The sequence below is a fragment of the Ammospiza nelsoni genome, chromosome 5 (assembly GCF_027579445.1).
Source record: "Ammospiza nelsoni isolate bAmmNel1 chromosome 5, bAmmNel1.pri, whole genome shotgun sequence".
Lineage (NCBI taxonomy): Eukaryota > Metazoa > Chordata > Aves > Passeriformes > Passerellidae > Ammospiza > Ammospiza nelsoni.
This window is the reverse complement of record NC_080637.1, coordinates 20534769-20554733: the sequence shown is the minus strand read 5'-3', so window position 1 is coordinate 20554733 and position 19965 is coordinate 20534769. Positions and strand designations below refer to the sequence as shown.

General features: G+C 39.9%; 1 long non-coding RNA gene across 2 annotated transcripts; it reads right to left on the bottom strand.

Moving 5' to 3' along the window:
* Positions 1-4136: 4136 nt before the first annotated feature.
* On the bottom strand, positions 4137-8567 carry LOC132072953 (uncharacterized). Of its 2 annotated transcripts, none has more exons than XR_009418448.1 (3): positions 8390-8567; positions 7193-7347; positions 4137-4317 (listed from the first exon to the last, which is right to left on the bottom strand). It is a non-coding gene; the product is annotated as an uncharacterized LOC132072953 (long non-coding RNA). The 2 variants fall into 2 exon arrangements; XR_009418447.1 differs by lacking the exon at positions 4137-4317 and adding an exon at positions 7040-7094.
* Between the last annotated feature and the right edge of the window lie 11398 nt (positions 8568-19965).

Below are 19965 nucleotides of genomic sequence, written 5' to 3'. Positions count from 1 at the left end.
ACTAGCTTTGCTGCATCAAGAAGAATAGAGTGCTCTCAACGATTAAGAATATTGTGTGAGGTGATACGCAAGAATGTAACTTTCTTGTTGTAGATTTTCCAGCAAATTAAAAAGTTGCCTGTCACAAATCAGTAAACTCACAATCCTGAGCACTTGGTGATGTTATTAACCTTATTTATTTTAAACTTTTGATCAAATGACCAGCTTTCTTCATGATGCATGACATTTATTTTGTTAGTGGTCACTCCAGCTTTTAAGTCAGAATCATTATTTCAGAATATAATATTAAATGTCAATATTAGTTTGTTGTTGCTATAAAGCCTCTTACAGCTGATTTAGTGATGAAGCAAGCTGAAGGGCTGTAGGTGTTGCTCATAGATAATGGAGAAGAATTTTGTCCTTACTCCTGCTGCATCATGCTATATTAAACACTAATTTGATGCAAACACCTATTTTGCAAATACTTTGCAGTCATGAATATGGTAGAAATTGAAGCAATGGAATTTCTTTAAAAGCAGGAAATAAAAAAGACACTGAAGAGTCATTATCTGAGATTCATGAGATCAGGTCTGCAATTTGAAGTGCAAGGTAAAAGGATATTAACCAGCTAAAGGCTTGGCTGCAGATGCATTGTGAAAGTAATTTAGATATCTGACTGATTCCTCATTTTATTAAACTGGACCTGATATGGGCATAATAGTATCCTACAAATATTTCACCTTTTTCAGAAAAATCAAATTATTTTGTGAATGTTCTTATATTAAGCTATCCAGAACAATTAATATAGTTAACAGTGTTGATGGAGCCACTGCCTGACTTAAAAAACGGCATGGTCATGTCAACCTAAAGCATAGGGTTGGATTTCCTCCTGTTCACAAATAAAACAAGCTCATTCAGAATGTCCTCAAGAAGGTGGTGCCAGGTGCTGCCTCCCCAGAGCTGCACACAGCAGCAGCAGCAGCTTTGCTGCCAGATCAGAGCACTGATCAGTGATGAGTGATCTCCTGCCTCTGCAATGGGCACTGCCTACTGCTCCTCACCTTCCAGGGGGGAATGAACCTTGCAGAAAACTCGGTTCCTAATATAGGAAACATGCCTCTGTGACTGTCAGCACATTCTGCCTGGGTTTGTTGATTAGTTCTTTGTGCTTTATTAGTCTAATTAAGGCTATATTTACAGTGAGGAGTAAATGTTCCCCTCCACTTCTGATAATGGCATTCCCTATCCTCCTGCTATTCTTGTAGTGGATTCTGCAGTGCCCTGCCATGGCTACTCTGTATCTCTCCCGCAGAATCACTGTGCTGTTATTATGAAACATTTCGAATATTTATACCGATAGGATTTACCTGCCAAAGCAAGAAGGATTTGCATTTTCTGACATGGGATTTTGACCAGTCATCACACCAGTCAATGCATTGGCACCTTGTCTTGTCTGGCAAACTTGCAGACATTTTGCTTGGATGAGGACCTAGCCACAGTTAGCTGTGTCTGTGCTGCTGCTGCCAAATGAGATTATTACCATACATTCTACGTGTGGCTGGTTTGAAGACCACCTGGAAGCTTCAGCTAGAGCAGGATGTAGTTATCCATGAGATTAATAGTGTTGGCTCTAAGGCAACTTTCCAGCACTGAACTTTCCACCTAGTTTCATGTGGCTGCAAAGTGGAAGTGTGAGGCAGCTGCAGGCAGCCTGCCTCCGGGGCAGAGGCAGCATTTCAGAGCAACTGAGCTGTGCTGGCTTGGAAGCTGAGACTGGAGACACGGGGCAGTCTCACTGCAATCCTTGGCAGAACAGCCCTCACCTACCTGGCAGAGCCCACAGCAGCAGATCAAATGATCAACACAGTGGAATTCATATCAATTTTTCACAAACCTCTGCTTTAACAATTGATTTTTAGGTTTTAAGTACAGAGTAACTGCAATCCATGTATAAATCTTGACACAGACTTGTGGAGTGGTATACACTAATGCCCCTAGCAGCAACACTAAGTTCATTGTTATACATTAAAAAAATCACTTATTTAGAGGTCAGAGCCTAATCTATTATTCCTAAGAATGATAAAAAAATACTAAACAGTAAACAAGGAAATACAGCTTTCTCTAATTTTTATTTCCTCTATTTTCTTCTATCAGAGATCAAGCAGTTGGGCTTCCCTGGTCCTGCTCTTTATGTGTCCCCACCATAGCTTGCACATTATTTTCCTGACAAGTCTCATCCCTCATAACACTGATGGATTTATATTCTGCTGAGTTCAACTGAGTAGTTAGATAGTCAAAATCTGATCTCATTACATGTGTGTCAGCAGAACTAACTCCAGGGAAGTAAATGGAACCAAGTTGATTTACAGACTTGGAGCCAAATATTTAATTTACCATCCAACATCTGTCATAACCTCGAATTGAAACTCTCCATGGACATGACCTACATTCCTAAAACTTACAGATGGTATTTTAATATTTCTATAAAAAAAAAAACTCTTGTGTGCCAGAGAAGTGTACTCAGTTCTTCTCATCTGAAACATCTGATATGCACCCTAATTCCTCAAGGACCATTTATAAGGGCAGCCAGTTGGAGCTAAGACAAAAGGAATATGAAGAGAAAAGAAGGCAGCTATGCCAACTGAAATGTCAAGGTGCTGGCTAGCCTAAAGCTCAGTTCCAAACTAATTGGAAAGGAGAAGTCATATATATATACACATATATATTTACCACATATCCACTGATTCCTGTGTGTTATAACTTTCAGTGACCTCATCAAAACTACACTTGTCCTGAAAAACTTGGAATTACCAACACTTGCTTGGAATAGCTTTGAAACAATTTTCCCTTTGGTTTTTGATGATGCAGTCTAAAATATATGCTGCTTCAGAGTTAAACACGGGAAGAGTTCTCATGTTTGGACATACTTTCTCCACTTAGGCTTTCTCTCTCTGCATTTACACGGCAAAGAGCATTGATTAATGTGAATGTTTTAGCTGCAGTTGTTGTTTGTGTATAAACTTTTGTTAAAACAAGTACTGCAGAATAAATGACCTTTACATAGACACCTATTAAGGCACTAAAAGGCTTGGCTACATTCATCTGAGACGCGTATACATAACGTTCGGAACAATAAAGGGATCAGCAGCTGCAAGGGGTTTGAATTGAATTCTTTAACAATAGAAAAGTTTTTCAGCCCCAAATACCAGCAAAGAGAATTTTTTGCAGATAATCCAGAAGAAAGAAAATAATAAAAAAAAATGCTAGCCAACTTTGCAGCAGTTAGCATAAGGGTGCCATCTGAAACATGTCAGCTTAAGAGTGTCCCATAGTACCATTCTTTTACACAACCATAGTATTCAGAACTGTTTCCCCAAATAATCCCAGATGGCAAGCCACAAAATTTCAATTCATTTTAAAAGCTTTCTTTGCTGTTATTATGTGATTGAAAGTGCAAAAGCAAGTTGCCATTCTCATGGCACTATTTGCATTGGCTATTATCCCCTAAAATCCCCTTTAAACAGCTACATTGTCAGCCCATAGGCCTCATTTAGAACTACAAAAAAGACCAGATTAATTCGATCAAAGGGAGAGCCAAGTACAAAATGCACTTTTCAAACTGTATCAGAGTAGGTTCCCTTTACAGATCGCTGCATGGCTAGAGCAATGCAAAAAACCCTTGCCTGAAATAAAGCACTAACAGAAATAGCTGTGCATGTTTCACATGAAGCTTTTGGGGCTCTTCCAGGGTAAATCTCTCTCTACAAATGATTACAATAAAATATATTTTAACATAAGTAAATTAAGGAGCCAAGCATCCATTTTTGTCCATTTGGCTTTGTGCCACCATTTTCAGGAGGCACTGATGTAGTGCTTGGATAATTTAGTCAGCCACAGACATTCCTGAAGTCTCTGTCAATTGGAATTTTTAATTAATTAATTAAACATTAAGCAACAAAACTTTCAAAATATACAGATAAGTGCCCTCATGACTATTTTTTCTCTAGGGTAAAAAATAATCACTGATGAAGCAAAGAAAATAGAAAAAGCTTTTGGTATCATTTCTGCAAAACATTCTTTTTTTTTTAATCTAAGGTGAACCATTTTGAGTCAAGCATAATTCAGGTCCATGGCTCTACAGCCAAAAAGGCTTTAGTGGCTTTTCAATCTCACCTGGGGTTTGATGACAGGCAATAATGTTGGTATTTTTGTTTTTCACAGAAGATCCTTTGGTGTCTCTGCACCGCCTCAGTCTCTACTGGAGTTTGCTGAGTGATCCTTCCATCAGTTCTCTCACCCTCGGTCTGAAGCAGTTTCTTCAGCAGCTGCTTTTGTGTGCTGAGAAGAACATTTTACAGAGTAAAGAAGTGGAGCACAAAGGTAGAGCAACTGAACATGTGCAGCAATATGTGCCATTGCCTCTTAAAGGACACATCAGGCTGAGAGAGACCCTGAAAAGCTGAGCACCTGCAACGAATATTACTCATCTGCTGTAGGATGGAGCTGACTGGGTGCTTTTGTTTGCCACTTCCAATGGGGTTTAGATTTTTGATCAGCACCCTTTAAATACAGCTGTTGTATTTGTTTTCTTCTCATATTTTATCGAATGTTTGTGTATAGTGTAATAAATGTTGTGTCGCAAGAAAGTGTTCCTGTGGAGACAGCAATAGCTGTCACTGAGACAAAAGGCCTTGACAATCTCTGTAATGAATGTAGATTTGTAAATATTATTAATTTTCTAGCATACAAACCTTGTTTTAATTCATAATTATGAAAGCCATTATTTGTAATATTAGGAAAAAGAAAAGAGAAAAAATTAGTGTAAAATTAGTTATGTATTTCAAGGGTACATTTTTTTTAAAAGGATGCAGCTGGACTGCAAAATAATGCATATGCAATTAGAGACACAGTTAGAGCTTTTACAAATCTGTCAGATATAAACATTTCCATGTCATTCCACTTATTCAATGCAAATAAATGGCAGAAGTCAAAATCAGTCAAAATTAGGGGTTTGGGACTTTCTTGGAAGTTTGGTTTTATACAGAGTAGTGTACAGAAAAGTACTTTAAGTAAAGTGGCTTTCTCCTCAAAAAATAACTTCAATTAATATTTGTCCCAGATACATCTTTATTGTAAGAGATGGATTATTACACTAAGTTTGTAAAATCAGGTACTCATTACTAGATCCAAACACACTTTTAGGTGTCAAATTTTCTACAAAAATATCTGTTTTAAACATAAAGATCTTCAAGCATATGCTTAGGGGTTTTTGCCTAGTCCTGGAAATGCCTAATCACTCCTTAATTCCCAACAACCAAGTCCTGTTAACTGAATCAGGCTGTAAGTATTCCCAGAGGAGGCTGCATTATCTGGGAGGAAAACACAGCCCCCAGTTAGATCACCTACACAGATAATTACCTTGGACAACCCTCATTGCAACACTGAGTGTTTCCATGCTGAAATCCAGCCTTGGCTAACCTTTACTAGCAAACCAATGCATCTTCTGCAGAGGTGCATTTTTCTTGCACATTGAAATTGTTTCTGTTGTGTGTGCTTAGAACACCCTGATGTCAGCAGTTTCAAGTTTTGACCTAATTCACTGTCATTCATATGAGTTACAGATATTTCTAATCAGTTTAATCCAGTTGAAACTGCCTTATTTTCAAACTGAATTACAGAATTCTGAAGAAAGGATAATGATAGGCCATGTTCTAACATCACATGCGTGCAAATCTGGAATAACTTCATCAAAATCTGTGAATTAAAATGTCATACAGGAAAAAAATGGTTTGGACCAAAGAGTTTTCACAGTTTCTTCACACTCTTCCAAGATACAAACCTCTAACCATTAAATTCAGTCTGAGCTTGAGATACTCGATTTCTGTCCTACAGATGTACTTTACTTTCTTCTTTCCTTTGCTACTGTCAGTGTGAGAACATTAGATTTCAAGGTTTCTAAGGGCTTTTATTTCCTTAGACTGGGTTTACATAAGTCACTCATTAGTGAAATCCCTGTCAGTTCAAGATTTGTAATAGCATTATATAGCTTTCCTTCAGTATCAACGATCAGAAATTAATCCTTCTTCTAGCAGAAATTAAGTCATAAGAAGGCTTTTTTTCAGATAAACCTGCAACAGAAAAATAAGGGTTGGCAGTATCTTTCAGCTTCACAAATATTTTGATGTGCAAGAAATCAGTAATTGCCAGTAATCTTATTAACAAACACCATATTTTTATCACTGAACACTCACATCCACTTAGAAATCTTGTTTGAATTTTGCCATTGTAGGTTTACCAGATTATTCAGAAGATTTCAGAGAGAAGCTTCTGACTCAGAGCTATAGAAAGGAATATCCAAAGAAGACAACAGAATCACAGAATGCTTGGGCTTGGGAAGGACCTGTGGAGAACACATAGTCCAAGCCCCTGCTGAAGCAGGCCCACCTAGAGCAGTTTGTACAGGATCCAGGTGGGTTTTGAATAACTCCAGAGAAAGAGATTTCACCATCTCTCTGGGCAACCTCTTCCAGCACACTGTTGGTCTCAAAGTAAGTAATATTTTCCTCATATTCCAGTGGGATTTCCTGTGTTTCAGTTTGTGCCTCTTACCCCTCACACTGCCACTGAGCACCAGTGAAAAGAGTTCCATCCTCTCGGCACCTGCCCTGAAAATATTTGCATACATTGACAAGGTTCCCTCTCAGTTGTCTCTTCTCCAGGCTAAACAGGCCCAACTCCCTCAGTCTTTCCTCATAAGAGAGGTGCTCCAGTCCCCTGATGTCACGATTTAGGAATGGTATTCCCCAGTTTAGTACTCCCATTAAAAAGAAAAAGAAAAAAGAGGGCTGTTCCCCTCCCGCCTCCAATGGGAAACACAAAAAACCAGAGATCACAGACTGAGATAAGAACAGTTTGCTGGAAACAGCAATGAGATAAGAAAACAAACATTAAGACTACCAGTATTAACTCAAAAAATGTACAGGTAGAGGGTGATTTGCATGCCAAATCCTTACCGAGCCTGACCCCACACATCATGACCTTGAGACAATGAACCATGACCGATGGGTTCTCCACCCCACCACACTTTGCTCCACTGGAAAGGGATGCCCTTCTTCCTGGAAGTGAGAGTGGGAGTCTCTTTTCCCAACCTCTGGCAATTATGTTAGGTGGTAATGCATAACACCATGTCTTGGTCACATCCCCTTGCACTGACCTGGGAGGGAGCCAGCCCTCTGATGGACTCTCTGGTACCTCCTTGTCTCTCTTGACTGCTGTGTTAAAATGGCCCAAGACAAATATGTTCAGTCAGCCTGGGAGCTGGAAGATGCCATATGGGGTCTCCTGGAAATATATCCTACACAAGGCAAGCTGATAAGACAAAGGGAGGATGAGCAGAGAATGAACAGTGCTTTGGCTGAATCAAAAAATCACAGCACCAGTTAAGTAGAAAAAGGAATATGAGGAAATATATCAGAGCTAAATAAAGTGAGAGATTACAGCTACAGTCTTGCATTGTAACAGAGTGGAGAAAAGTATTGTAAATGCAAAGTCTTGCATTCTATTTTTTTTCCCCCAGCCTTTACCTGAGGCTCCAGAAATATGCACCATAATTTAAGATTATATGTGCTTCTACATAAATGAATTAATTCTTCCACGCCCCTCCCACCTTCAGCTAGTAACAGCCTAACTTAAATAGTATTTGGTTTTCAGATCTTAGTCATCCATAAACCTCCAGCCTATAAAAGCCTCATGAAGGAAGCCATTTATTTCTATAGGCAGAACGATATAGATAGCAGCAAATAGTATCTGTAACACTGTGAAGACACTGGTATGTGCCTGCTGAGGAGATTTGGAGAGCCTATTGGGTTTCCCAATGTAAGTTTAAAGAAGTCTCAACCACATCTGTTGAAAAGTATATACAGAATTCTTCCCTGACTCGTGAGTCAGCAATGAGCCATTCCAGTCAGAGTCTGTGTTCATGGTGCTGACTCAATCTGCATAGGCACACATCAAATACAGACTCACAAGGTCTGGTGTGTCTACATTGGGCACATATGACTTACCCATTTTCTATATGCCAGGGTAATTTGGGCAAAAACACACAGCTGTTGCAGGCATATAATAAAAATCCTTTCTCCAAGCTTCCTGAAGTGGAGCAATTTCCAAAGTGAAATTGGATTTCACATTGTGTAAGATTGGATAACAGATCTTTCCCCAGCTGCAGTTCCGGCTGACAGATTTCAGGCACATGGAAATGATACTCCAGGCTTTGTCACTGCACCAGTATATGTTCAGGTTCTCCCATTATTTCTCACTTTTCTTACAGAGGCAGCAGCCCTGTGTGAACATCCCCTGAATGGTGCAGGGCAGACACACGCAGCAAGTACCAAAATATTCACACTTGACCTACCTCTCCTTTCTCCTGAAATCTGTGATAAACCTTCCTTGTGAGAACACTAGTTGTTTCTTTTGTTGGGGTTTTGGGGTTGGTTGGTTTGGTTTGGTTTGGGGTTTTTTGGTAATTAAATGAAAAAAGACCTAAATGTAGGGGGATACAGTATGGGTAAATGAAGGTGGTATAGAATGTAATCTTGCCCCCTAAAGACTTGCAGCTGAGCCAATTACTAAAGATTAGGAGCAGGCCTGATGTTAACAAGCCACACCTGTAGCCAATAAGAAGAGTGTTATAAAAGAGCGGATTGGTGGGATCTGGAGTCAGTTGGCTGCTGTGAGGATAAGGAAGAGTCAGTACCTAGAGGAGATGCCTACAAGAAACATCAAGGAGGTAGGAAACTCTAGCAATATAGAATGTACTGACAATAGAACTCTTGCAATATATATGATGACACCTAAGCACTTTTTGAAATCTATGTTTTTGTTTTTCAAAAACCAATCTAAAGAATAAACTCAAAAAGGCTTTGGAAAGGGAGGTGCAGCCCTCCTCCCCAATAAAGCAATGGCTTGCTGTGAGAGGGTTGTCATTTAAGAAATTAAAATATTCTGACTAGGTATCTGCAGGAAAGGAAAAGTTGTCTTTCCTTGTCACTACTGCTGCTTACTTCTCATTATTTCAACTGCCTGGTAAAGCATTTGTGGGGTAGCAACAGCCTGCAGTTTGCACTGAGGCTGATTCCACCAGGGCATGGGACAGTCCTGGTGACCTGGTCCTGGCCTCCATTCTACGAATTCCTTTTTACACAAAAGGGCAGCCATCTTCCTGCACCTCTGGGAGAGTTGAAATCATGAGAGTTTTGCCCTTTCCTCTCTTTGTGTCTTTCTTGCTCTGTCCAAGAGATTGATGTGAGCCAAGTCAGCTGCTGCTGCCTCTGTTTGGCACCACAGAGCTGCAGGGGTCTTGGGGGCTGCAGCTTCACTGTCCCTGCTCAGGGGCTGTGTCCCCCCCCCAGTAAAGAACACAAGCAAAGTGAGGAAACGGAGGAAATGGTTGACACAAGGTGGTTTAAAAGTTAGCTGAGACTGGAGACACGGGAAACTGCAGTTGACACTTCTAAGAAGCCCACCGCCCAAAAACAGGCAGCCAACTCATTGAGGAAATGATTGGTTGCAAAGGTATCACAATGTCATCTGGTTGATTAGCTTACCACAGCTGCCAGCACATTTAAAGCATTACATTTTATTAATAATTAAAACCTTTCAGGTAGTGTGCACAGCTGTGTTTTGACCAAATTTAAACCCATCAGCAAATTCAGGTGAATTGTAAATCACAGAATTCTGTGTTATATGATGTGTGTCACATGATTCTGTGTTATATGCTCCTCCTGAGCCCTGGTGTGTGTCCAGCAAGGTCAGCCTCCAGCCAGCAGCTGGAGGAAACAGCCACCAGCAGGTTGTACATCTGGGGAAGTGAAACCTCAGCACTGATAGCAACTCCAATTTCCTGGCAGTGTCTTTTGAAGGATTTCTGTTTCTGCAGATGAGAGCTGCAGCTCTGACCTGGGGCTAAGCAACCATTTTTCTGAGACTGCTTTTCATCCACAGATGGAAGCAAGGGAAAAATCCAATATAAAATCCAGAAAGCAAAGGAGAGCTAGAGAAATCTGCTTGGAGCCTAAGTCAAGGCTCAACCAGGGCAATGGCATGAGAAAATGCACCAATGGAACTTTTCCCTTATTACATCATCTTGATAGCTGTGGTTTATGCGTTTCATTATTATGATATTAAACCACACTTATTGTAATTATTAAGTAGTATTCATACATTTCTAGGTTACCTTCAGAAGAATTTCAGTCCATTTTATAGCAATAGAACTGAAAACCTCTTTACCATAAGGACCGAAGAAGTCCTGCCCCTGTACTTATATACTTAAATTTCGGTGTATTTGCTTAGCTAGTAATGAAAAGAAACTCTATGCCAATAAATTGAGGATGCTTTACATTTTTTGCATTTTTTTCAGTATTTTTAACAAAAAAAAAAACCTTTCCAACTGTAAGTAAAGGATATTTCCAATAAGTAAAGGCTCTACACACAGCTATATCAAATTAAAGAAAAAGTTTGCCCCAGCAATCTGCAAAATTGCTGATGTCATCGATGCTGCAAATATTTCTGTACAAACTTTGTGGTACATGGAACCCTTTCCTCATAAGCTGTAAAACTCAGCATTTAGTAACTGATTAGAGGGATTTTATTATCCATTAGTTATTTTCTGTCTTCATTGCAAAGCTCTGCTCAGGAAGGGGTTTAAAGGAAAGATAGGAAGAGAGTCAGGTGGGATCAAGTCAAGCCTGAAAAAAGGTTTAGTGATATGAACAGAAAGAAAGCAAACTGGGGAAAATGAGCATTTTATGCTCATTAGATTTAAATGAAGAAAATATTTTTATCAAAATCAGGTAATGGAAATATAGAAAGCTGAGTTTATGACTGTGAAAAATCTTTACAACTGAAAAGAAACTTCCTCTCTGGGCAACATAGTGGATAACAGCATTCAATTAGTGGAGGTTTACTAGGACCGAATGGTCTGTCCTAATAGCTAGGGGATGGATTATAAAAGAAAGGAGAAGTGGGTTTAGAAAAGGTGTGTTCCCTTTCTGCCTCCGTTGGGTGCTCTGTGGTTTTTAGTTTGATTGTTCAATCCCTGACTGCCCTCTGGACAATAAAGCATTCTCTGAGGGAAAGTCTCTAAAAGAATTTGGACTGCAAGTTTACTTTGCCTGCAGTATTTCACACAGACTTAGGGATTCTTGATATGTTGAAATATCTTCTAGTGGCTGCTGCTAGAATTAGCTACTGGACTCCAGTAAATTAAAGTGTCTACCATGGAAGTCTATTTGTGCTGAAAGCAGCAAAGGCAATCGTGTCTATATGGGGTGCTACTGCTGGGAATTTATTTCCATTGTGGTGGCTTCTTTTGACAATGTGTGAAAATTTAACTGGCTGCAGTTTAAGATTGAAAGTGTAAACCATAGCATTCACAAGAGTTGTGTTTTACAATACAGACCTACTACACAACACACACTGTTGGAGGAATTGCAGATTAAAACTGATGGGGCGAATAAACTCTGTGTTTGGCCAGGGCAGAGAGAGGTTAAAAGTCTGACCTGCAAACAAATCTGGTGCTACCTCTACCTCACAATTGCAGCTTTTGGTATGGAAAAATATTTAAATTTAAAGGTGGCAACAAACAAAGGATCCAGTTTACTAAATGACAGACTTTCTGACTAAACAGCCCATGAAATTTCTTGTTTGCCTTATTCATAACATATTATGGAACCTAATTTATTCCAAAAGCAACCACAAAGTTAGAAATAGGTCTTTAGAGCAACTTTTGTCATCTAAGGCCATCTAAGAATGACCAAGCAGCTACATAGACTTCAAATAATGTACTGCTGTATCATAAAGTCATAGAAATTCTTTCCAGATTTTCCATTTTCTTGTCACAATCTCACATTATCTTGGCTTTTATCTGGATTGAGCTTTAGTCTGGCAACTGTTGTCCAGGTCTTACCATCAATTAGTTATTAAATGCAGAAGGGAGGTAGTCAGATCTGCTCAGGTCTAGAGCTCTGGGTAGAAAGAACATAGCATCAACTGAACAGTTCGTTGTAGGGGGATAGAATATAAGTAAATAAAGGTAGTATAGAATCTTACCCCCCAAAAGTTGCAGCTGGGTTAATTATTAAGGATTAGGAGTAGGCCTGATGTTAACAGGGCACAGCTGTAGCCAATAAGTAGAGTGTTATAAAAGAGTGGGTTGGTTGGTTGGTTGGTTGGTCGAGGGGACCTGGAGTCAGTTGGCTGCTGTGAGGGCAAGGAAGAGTCAGTGCCTAGAGGAGCTGCCTACAAGAAGCATCAAGGAGGTATGAAACTCCAGCAGTATGGAACCTTTGCAATGTAATAACAACAGCTGGTGAAGTAAACCAGGTACCTTTTTGCTCATAATCATTTACACATTAATGATTTGTGGGGAAATGGAGATCAGGTCGGTGGAGGACAGGGTATCCAAAAATGTTCAGACACCTGTGTCTGACCTTTGTGCATGTGCAGACTGGGACTGCAATGCAAGAACATCTAATAGACATTATTCAGAACATCAGAGCCAGCTGGTTGGGTACCTGTGTGTTCTGCTTTAAACCTTGGCTCACCTTTTTTACCACCCAATGTGAAAAAAGTGTAAGAGGGTGGTGATGACTTAGAAAAATTATGGATCTTGTCATGTGGCAGAGTATGCACAAAGCTGAAGCAATTTCCAGTGAAATTTTACAGTACCTGCTCCCAGGAGCTGCACATTTTGAGCATCAGTTACCAGTGCACTACAATACCTGGGACACCGTAATTTGAAGCCATGTCCAGCTGCCTGGGATTGCACTTGTGGTAGTGGATTTGTTTAAATGACTTCAAACTAAGTCTAAACTGTTCCTTGTTCCAGCGGGGTCTGTAGCATATGGGTTGCTCAGTGTATTAATTAGACGGCAGTGCCAGTTGTGGGGTGCAGGAGTCCTGGGACGCGGTGCAGCCATGCCGATGATGCATGGGCTGCAGAGCAGGAGCTGGGGCAGCTTCTGGGGGCTCTGCCGCTGCCTGCGGTACAACAGCACCATCAAGCGTCTCTCTCTGCAGCACAGCAGGATGGCTGCCCCGCACCCCTGTCAAAACGGGAATAGAGCTTTCCAGGAATGTCTCTCAAATGTCACATGAGACTTTACCTTCAGAAAGCATTGGTGTTTAACAGCTCCTCTCCTATGGCAGTGTCCACAAACATTGTTCTTTGATCAAAAACACCAGCAATCTTATTTCTCATATTTGTGAAGAAAGGTAACAACTTGTAATTAAACCAGTTTCATGTAAAACTTAATATTTGGGTTGCACATAGCCTAATTAGACACATGATTTTTAAAATTACTGTTCATTCTCACTTCTTCAGTTATCTATATCCATTTTCCACTCTAAAAATGAAAGTTAAGATAAATAAAGAGCAGATAATGGTGTCTTGAATCATGACAACCTGCATTCTCACTTTTTCCATGATTTCCTGCAGAGAATTATGGCTTGAATATTTGTTGGCATTTTTTCCTATGGAAGTTTACCCATTGGTGCCCTGTAGAGAATTATTCCCTTGCTCCTTCTGTTTGAAGAGGATTTGGATGCTGCTTAGTGTTTGGGTTTTGTTAGCTCCGTTTTCCTTTTTGCTTGGTAATCTGTGATACTGCTTTTTTAATCTTGAAAATTAATAATACTGAGCCAAGTAATTCAGAACATTTCAGACAGCATTTGTTAGTGTGACTCCCTTTTCACAAACTTCCTAGCCTCCGTCTTTCCACAGGGAAAAAACACTACAAGAGTCTATGTAGCATCTTTATTGTGTCACTTAAGAGTCAATATATGTTAGTAGAAGTCTAGGACTTGACTTTATCCTACGTAGCCTGGCAGTTTCCTTGAAGGTTAGTTGGATTCTGTTTCTCACCAACTCTCAGCAGAGGGGAAATTGCTACCATTTTCACTGTAGTTTACACACTCCTGATATTTCACTAATTTGACTTCAATGTTCGTGTTTGAATCTGCAGCACATGGTGAAAACAGATTTATAGATCACTTCAATGTGCATCTCTAAGCTTCTTCTTGTATTTTTGTGATTGTACCTCCTCCCTTCATTTTAAGGTTCCTTGTTGCTAAGGGTTTACCCTTTCTCATTGCCAGATATCCATCAAAGCTGCTCTGTCACTTGCCTCCTGAGCTAGATGGGGAGAGAAAAAATAGCAGAAGGTTTATGGGTCGAGGTTAGAACAGGAAGAGCTCACTCATCAATTACTGTCATGAGCAAAACAGACTTGGATAAAATTAATTTCTTACCAATCAAATCAGAGTAGGATAATAAAAAATAAAACCAAAACACTTTCTCTCCACCATTCCATTCCTCCCAGGTTTAATTTTATTCCTGAGGTGTCTGTCTCCTCCCCTGCAGCAGCCCAGGGGGTCAGGGGAATGTGAACTGTGGCCAGCTCATCACACGGTGTCCCTGCTGCTCCTTCCTGCTCAGGGGCGTGGATGCTTCACCTTCTTTTCCTCCTCCGGAGGGAGACAGACTCCACGATCTTCTCCAGTGTGTCCTTCCATGGGCTGCTGTTCTTCCTGAACTGCTCCAGTGTGGATCTTTTTCACAAGGAGCAATCCTTCAGGAACAGACTGCTCCAGTGTGAGCCCCCCATGGGATCACAACTCCTGCTGGCCAACCTGCTCCATTGTGGGCTTCTCTCTCCATTGCTCCAGAGACCTTGACAGGAGCCTGCTCTGCCACAGGCTGTTCTTGCGTGTCACAGCCTCCTTTGGGCACCCACCTGCTCTGGTCTGGGCTCCTCCAGGGCTGCAGGTGGATCTCTGCTCCCCCTGCTCCTCCCTGGGCTGCAGGGGCACAGCTGCCTCCCCACGGGCCGCACCAGGGCCTGCAGGGGAATCCCAGCTCTGGGGCCTGCAGCACCTCCTGCCTCCCCATCTTCCTTCGCTGACCTTGGTGTCTGCAGGGCTGTTCCTCTCACACATTCTCACTCCTCTCTCCAGAGGTAGTTGAGCAGGTGGGGTTTTCCCTCTCTTATCTCTGTTATCCCTGAGGTGCTGGAGGCCTCCCCCTTGTCCGGCAGGAGATCTGTCTTGGAGCCAGTTGACATTGGTTCTGCTGGACATGTGGGAAGCTTCTAGAAACTTCTCACACACACCCACCCCCCCCCTCCCCGCCAAAACCTGCCACGCAAATTAAATGTGTTTATATACAACTTATCATTTTGTCCAAATTTGAGTAGTAAATCAAATGGTCTGAAAATTACTGGGAGTTCAGTGTGTCCTCAACTAGACATCAAAGAATTAGGTAAGAGAAAGGGTTAGGAGGGATTCTTTTATCCAGATGCTGGAGATTTCATAACATTCTTGGGCTTCTGTGCTTTATTATCCTAATTAGCCAGTTGTGTCAATAGAATAAAAATTTTCTTAATTTTATAATCATCTTCTCTACTAAAAGCTGTTTTACACAGTGGAAGACTATTTTGAAAATCTTCATTTGATCCATTTGATTTTTCTTCCTTAGATTTAACTATAACGCTTTCTTCACATTCTGATTCTAAGCATCTTTATCTTATTCTTCTTTGGACTCTCCAATACAGGCAGTTGAGAAAATTGGTTTACTTTCAAGCAAACTTTTAACAAAAAAAAAAAAAAGGCAAATGAAAAGAAGATAAGTGGTTTTGAAATTAAAGGATTAATGACAAGAGCATTTGAAGGTGTGCCACAGATGCTGAGGTACAGTGAAATGTGCCTAAATGTGACCCATTGCTGTGAACCTGACACCATATGTTTTCAGGACAATGCTTGTTATCTTCTTTGGGAAGCTTTTTCCATGGTCCTGAATGTACCTGTAAAGAATTTTTCCATTCTTCTTTTCTTTTGGATGATAAGGATATATAAGGATATAATGATATAATTTATCTGTCTCTTCTGCTCACTCAGTCCAGTATTGTCTGATTATATGTGTAAAGTCTAATCATAATTTTGTGCCTGCCTTAAGCATAATCACAAGTAAAATAGGCAGACAGGAATATAATTTGAGTTCTGTGTTTCACTTCAGCAAAGAAAAAATGTATCTGTTCATCTGTTCTTTATTACAAAGTCAGAATGACCACAAAAATCATAATGATTTTATAAAAGCTGTCATTATATTTGACTGGGAAAACAATGGGGAGCTTGCCAGGTGAAATCTTTTAATATTTTCAGTCCTAAAATATGGCTTTTCCTTGTACACAAGCCTTTCCTTTAATACAGCTAAGTTGTTTGGGTTTTGCTTTTTCCTGAAAGGGGTTACCTGTTTATGAATACTGCTTCTTGAAGGGCGAAAAGCTTTATCAAATCACTATATCCGTAGAGAATATAGGGCTTATTCCCATTTTATATCTGGAAATCTCTGAAGATCTTGATTTGTATCTGTCAGGTGATACACCATCTGCCAGGGCTTTGAGAAATGAGAACTGTAAGCCTTTATGCTCATATACATCTATCAATGGACAGCCATTATCATGCTACCCTGAAAGAGTCCTTGTAAACACAGGATCAACCATTTCAATGGGCCCTTATGAGCTGCAAGATTCACATGATAAGCAATAATTAACTAAGCCACCAGCTCAGCCTCCTCAGGCAGCAGCCAGGCTGTCCTGAAGGTAGCACAAGGGCAGAGCAAGTGGCTGAAAACTTCCTGAGAGTCAGGACATGTTACTCTCAAAATCATGAACCAGTTTGGACCATGGAAGCTATATATTGTGGGGTTAATCCTTAATTCTTGAAGAAAGGGACAGAAAAAGATCAGAACACAGCGTTATGTAAAATGTGAGAATATGAAAATAAGGGGGAATGAATGTTCAGTACTTATCAACCAGTATTCTCTCATCATATTCCTGGAGTCCAGAGACTTAAAAAAAATCTTCATATTGAAAAAGAAAACAAATAGTGTTTAAATGTATTTCCTGGGTTTGGGTGAAAGAAAACCCATGGTAAATAATCATCTTAATGTCTAGTACCAGTTTCTGTTTGTTCAACGTGGTGTTTCGGTAGTGTTGAGCAATCATCAGAGATGACTTGGTTACCTTTACTCACTGACATTTTTGTATATAAAGTGCACAGTTGATTTAATTTGGCCATATTTGAAACCCACATTTAAGCAGGCAAGATGATGTGTTAAAGGAAGAAAGCAAAGGCCTGGTTGCTTGAGTGCACAAAAAGTGTAGTTTTAATACTTGTACTCAAGATGGCAGCACGAAAACATTAAAAAAATGCTTCAGTGGCAATTTTCCAGAGAGCCTCTGGCTCTTCCCTGTTCATTTTATTGCATTCTGTTCAATAAGACTGAACAGTTTGAAACACAGAACGGTGGGCAATGAAGAACACCCAGAGAGTAAATATGCAAGAACAGGGAAAAACTCATTAAAATTTGTGTTATTAAAAATAATGTAATCGTGAAATAATGAACCTTCTGACAGGAGTTCATTAACAGTTAAAAATATCTCAGAAAAATATTAGCATAAACTAGATCCTGGTGAATTCCTACCGAATCTTTCAGGTGCAATGAATGTAATTGTGATGACTGGCTTCTCCCATCAGAATGACAACTATGATATCTTAAAAGAGCTTATTTGCTCTTATTCTGAGTGGTAATATTTTCCTGCATTTAAATGTATTCCCCACTACAGATGTATCCCCTCTATTCCTGTGCTTCTCTGTCTCGTGAGTTATGTATGTGCACTTTCCTATCAATGCACATGCATTATCTAATTGTTTTTCCCAATAAATATTTAATGTGCTTAGCTACAAACCAACAAAGTGTGTGCTTTGCCTATAGAGACGAAAATTACTTAATTTATTACTCATAGATTATATAGGGTTTGGTGCCAAGAAGCTTTGGTACCATGAACTCTGCTACATTGAAAAGTTCTTGTCAGGCATCATGATGAAGGTATGTTATTGTGTTTTATCACACAGAAGATTGCACTAGGGTAAAACAGAAGGGGAAAAATTAGACTAAACCAGAAACTTTACAGTAAATCACTGACCAGCATTGGGGAATATTAATAGAGTGAGCAGACACAATCCATCTGGAGCCAAAGAAATCCCTATAAAGAATTTTCCAAAAGAAATTAATACAAAAGCATACTACTTCCATGAAGGTAGAAACTGGGATATGTTAACTCTTTGTGACATTGTAGCAATATTAGACTAACAATGCTTAAATAATCCAGGCCCCGTTTGTATTTTTAAATCTTCACATCAGCATATTTTCATTGACAGAAAACTAGAACAATGTGTGTGAGATGGAGAAAGATGTGTGGTGTTACAGGTTATGCTAAAACTCTATAATAAGAGTTTTCTGTTGTTTAGAAAACAGTGTGGTGATTTAGAGAGGGGTACAGGCTCTATGGCATCTCGTACTGATGTGAGCCTGTACCTCTCCCTTTAGGAAATAGAGGGGTGTCTGCTGAACTGGTCTGAGGGAGAGCTCTTAGAAAGGAAGTAGCTAGAGCAGATTTTGCTGTATTCATGAAGATAGTATAATATTTATGAATTTTCAATAGTAATTTCAACTTTAAAACTGTCCCAAGTTTGCCAGTGTAGGATGGATCAAATAAGTAAACTAGTCATCATTGGAAAATGCCTTGAATCTGGGTCAGTCTTTTTTCCTAAAATGGAAAAATGATCTGCAAATGCCCACAACATCTGACATTATTTACCAGAGGAAATATAGTATTGTAATCTTCTCTCCCTATTAATGGAAGTCATGGAAAAAAGAAGGAGGTATTTGTGAGTCTTATTTCAGTTTCTTAGTCCCTGTCTGTAGCAGCATTTCCAAAGAGTCATATGTAGCCATCTGGTTACCATCTGGGTTTTATCAAACAGCATGGGACATTTCCAAGTAGTTCTGCAGAAAAAAACTGAGCATCAACAGTGTGTGTGTAGAAGTACCTGAAAGAAATATGCACAGTCTGCCATGGAAACTCCATCATACAGAGCATGTGACCAGCTTTTTATCCAGTGCTTTCTTTGAATATCTGTCATTTTGATGACAGTAACCCCTCTGACTTGTTGCAGACTGAGCCTTTGCTTTCTGAGCTATAATCAATCTAGCTGAATTGCACCTTCTGGTATCAATGATGTAAGACTGGATTTTTACAGCCCTTTTCCATTACAGGGACTTACACCCCAGTTGAAGGCAGTTGTACATGCTGAGCATGGCTTCCTGGACATACTGCTGAGGAAAGAAGGCGCTTTGCAACTCTCCTGTGTTTTTTGCTTTGCAACAGTACCTATTCCTTGAGCTTCTTTGGAGAGATGGAATACCCAAGGGAATTTTATACCTCTGAAATCCATTTCCAGCCCTATGCCCAGTTTCAGCATAGAATCATAGAATATCCTTAGTTGGAAGGGATTCCCATGGATTATCAAACTCCCCATCCTGCACAGGACAACCCCAACAATTACACCATGTGCCTGAGGGTGTAACAGGAACGCAGTAAGCCCAGCATGAAAATTTGAGTTTAGAGTCAAATGAATTATTGTGTCCCTTTGCAGCTGCCATGATCAGAGAACAGGTCATCTCTTCTTGTGCAAAGAAAGTAAAAATCTGCAGTGCCTTTTTGTAGCATGTCTTGGTTGCAAATGCTGGTCATTCTGCCCCTCAATTCCTCTTATTTCTTTCTGGCTGCACAATTTAGAGGGCTTGGAAAACAGCAGTATAACATGAATCCTCTAAGTGGTTTTGCTGAGATTCTACCACACACAAAAAACCCAAACAAAATTAAAAAAAGCAAACAAACAAAACCCCAAAACAAACCAAAAGGAGTAATTAATGAAATAAATCAGATGTCATGACTTTTTGATTTCTCCTGTCCTCTCTCCACATAATATTTCCAGTTCTATTAAGCTACTATTTGAAAGAGGCTAATGGACTGATTCTTCCAGTTATGTACACTGGATTCATTTCATTTAAGTAATGAGCCCCCAAAT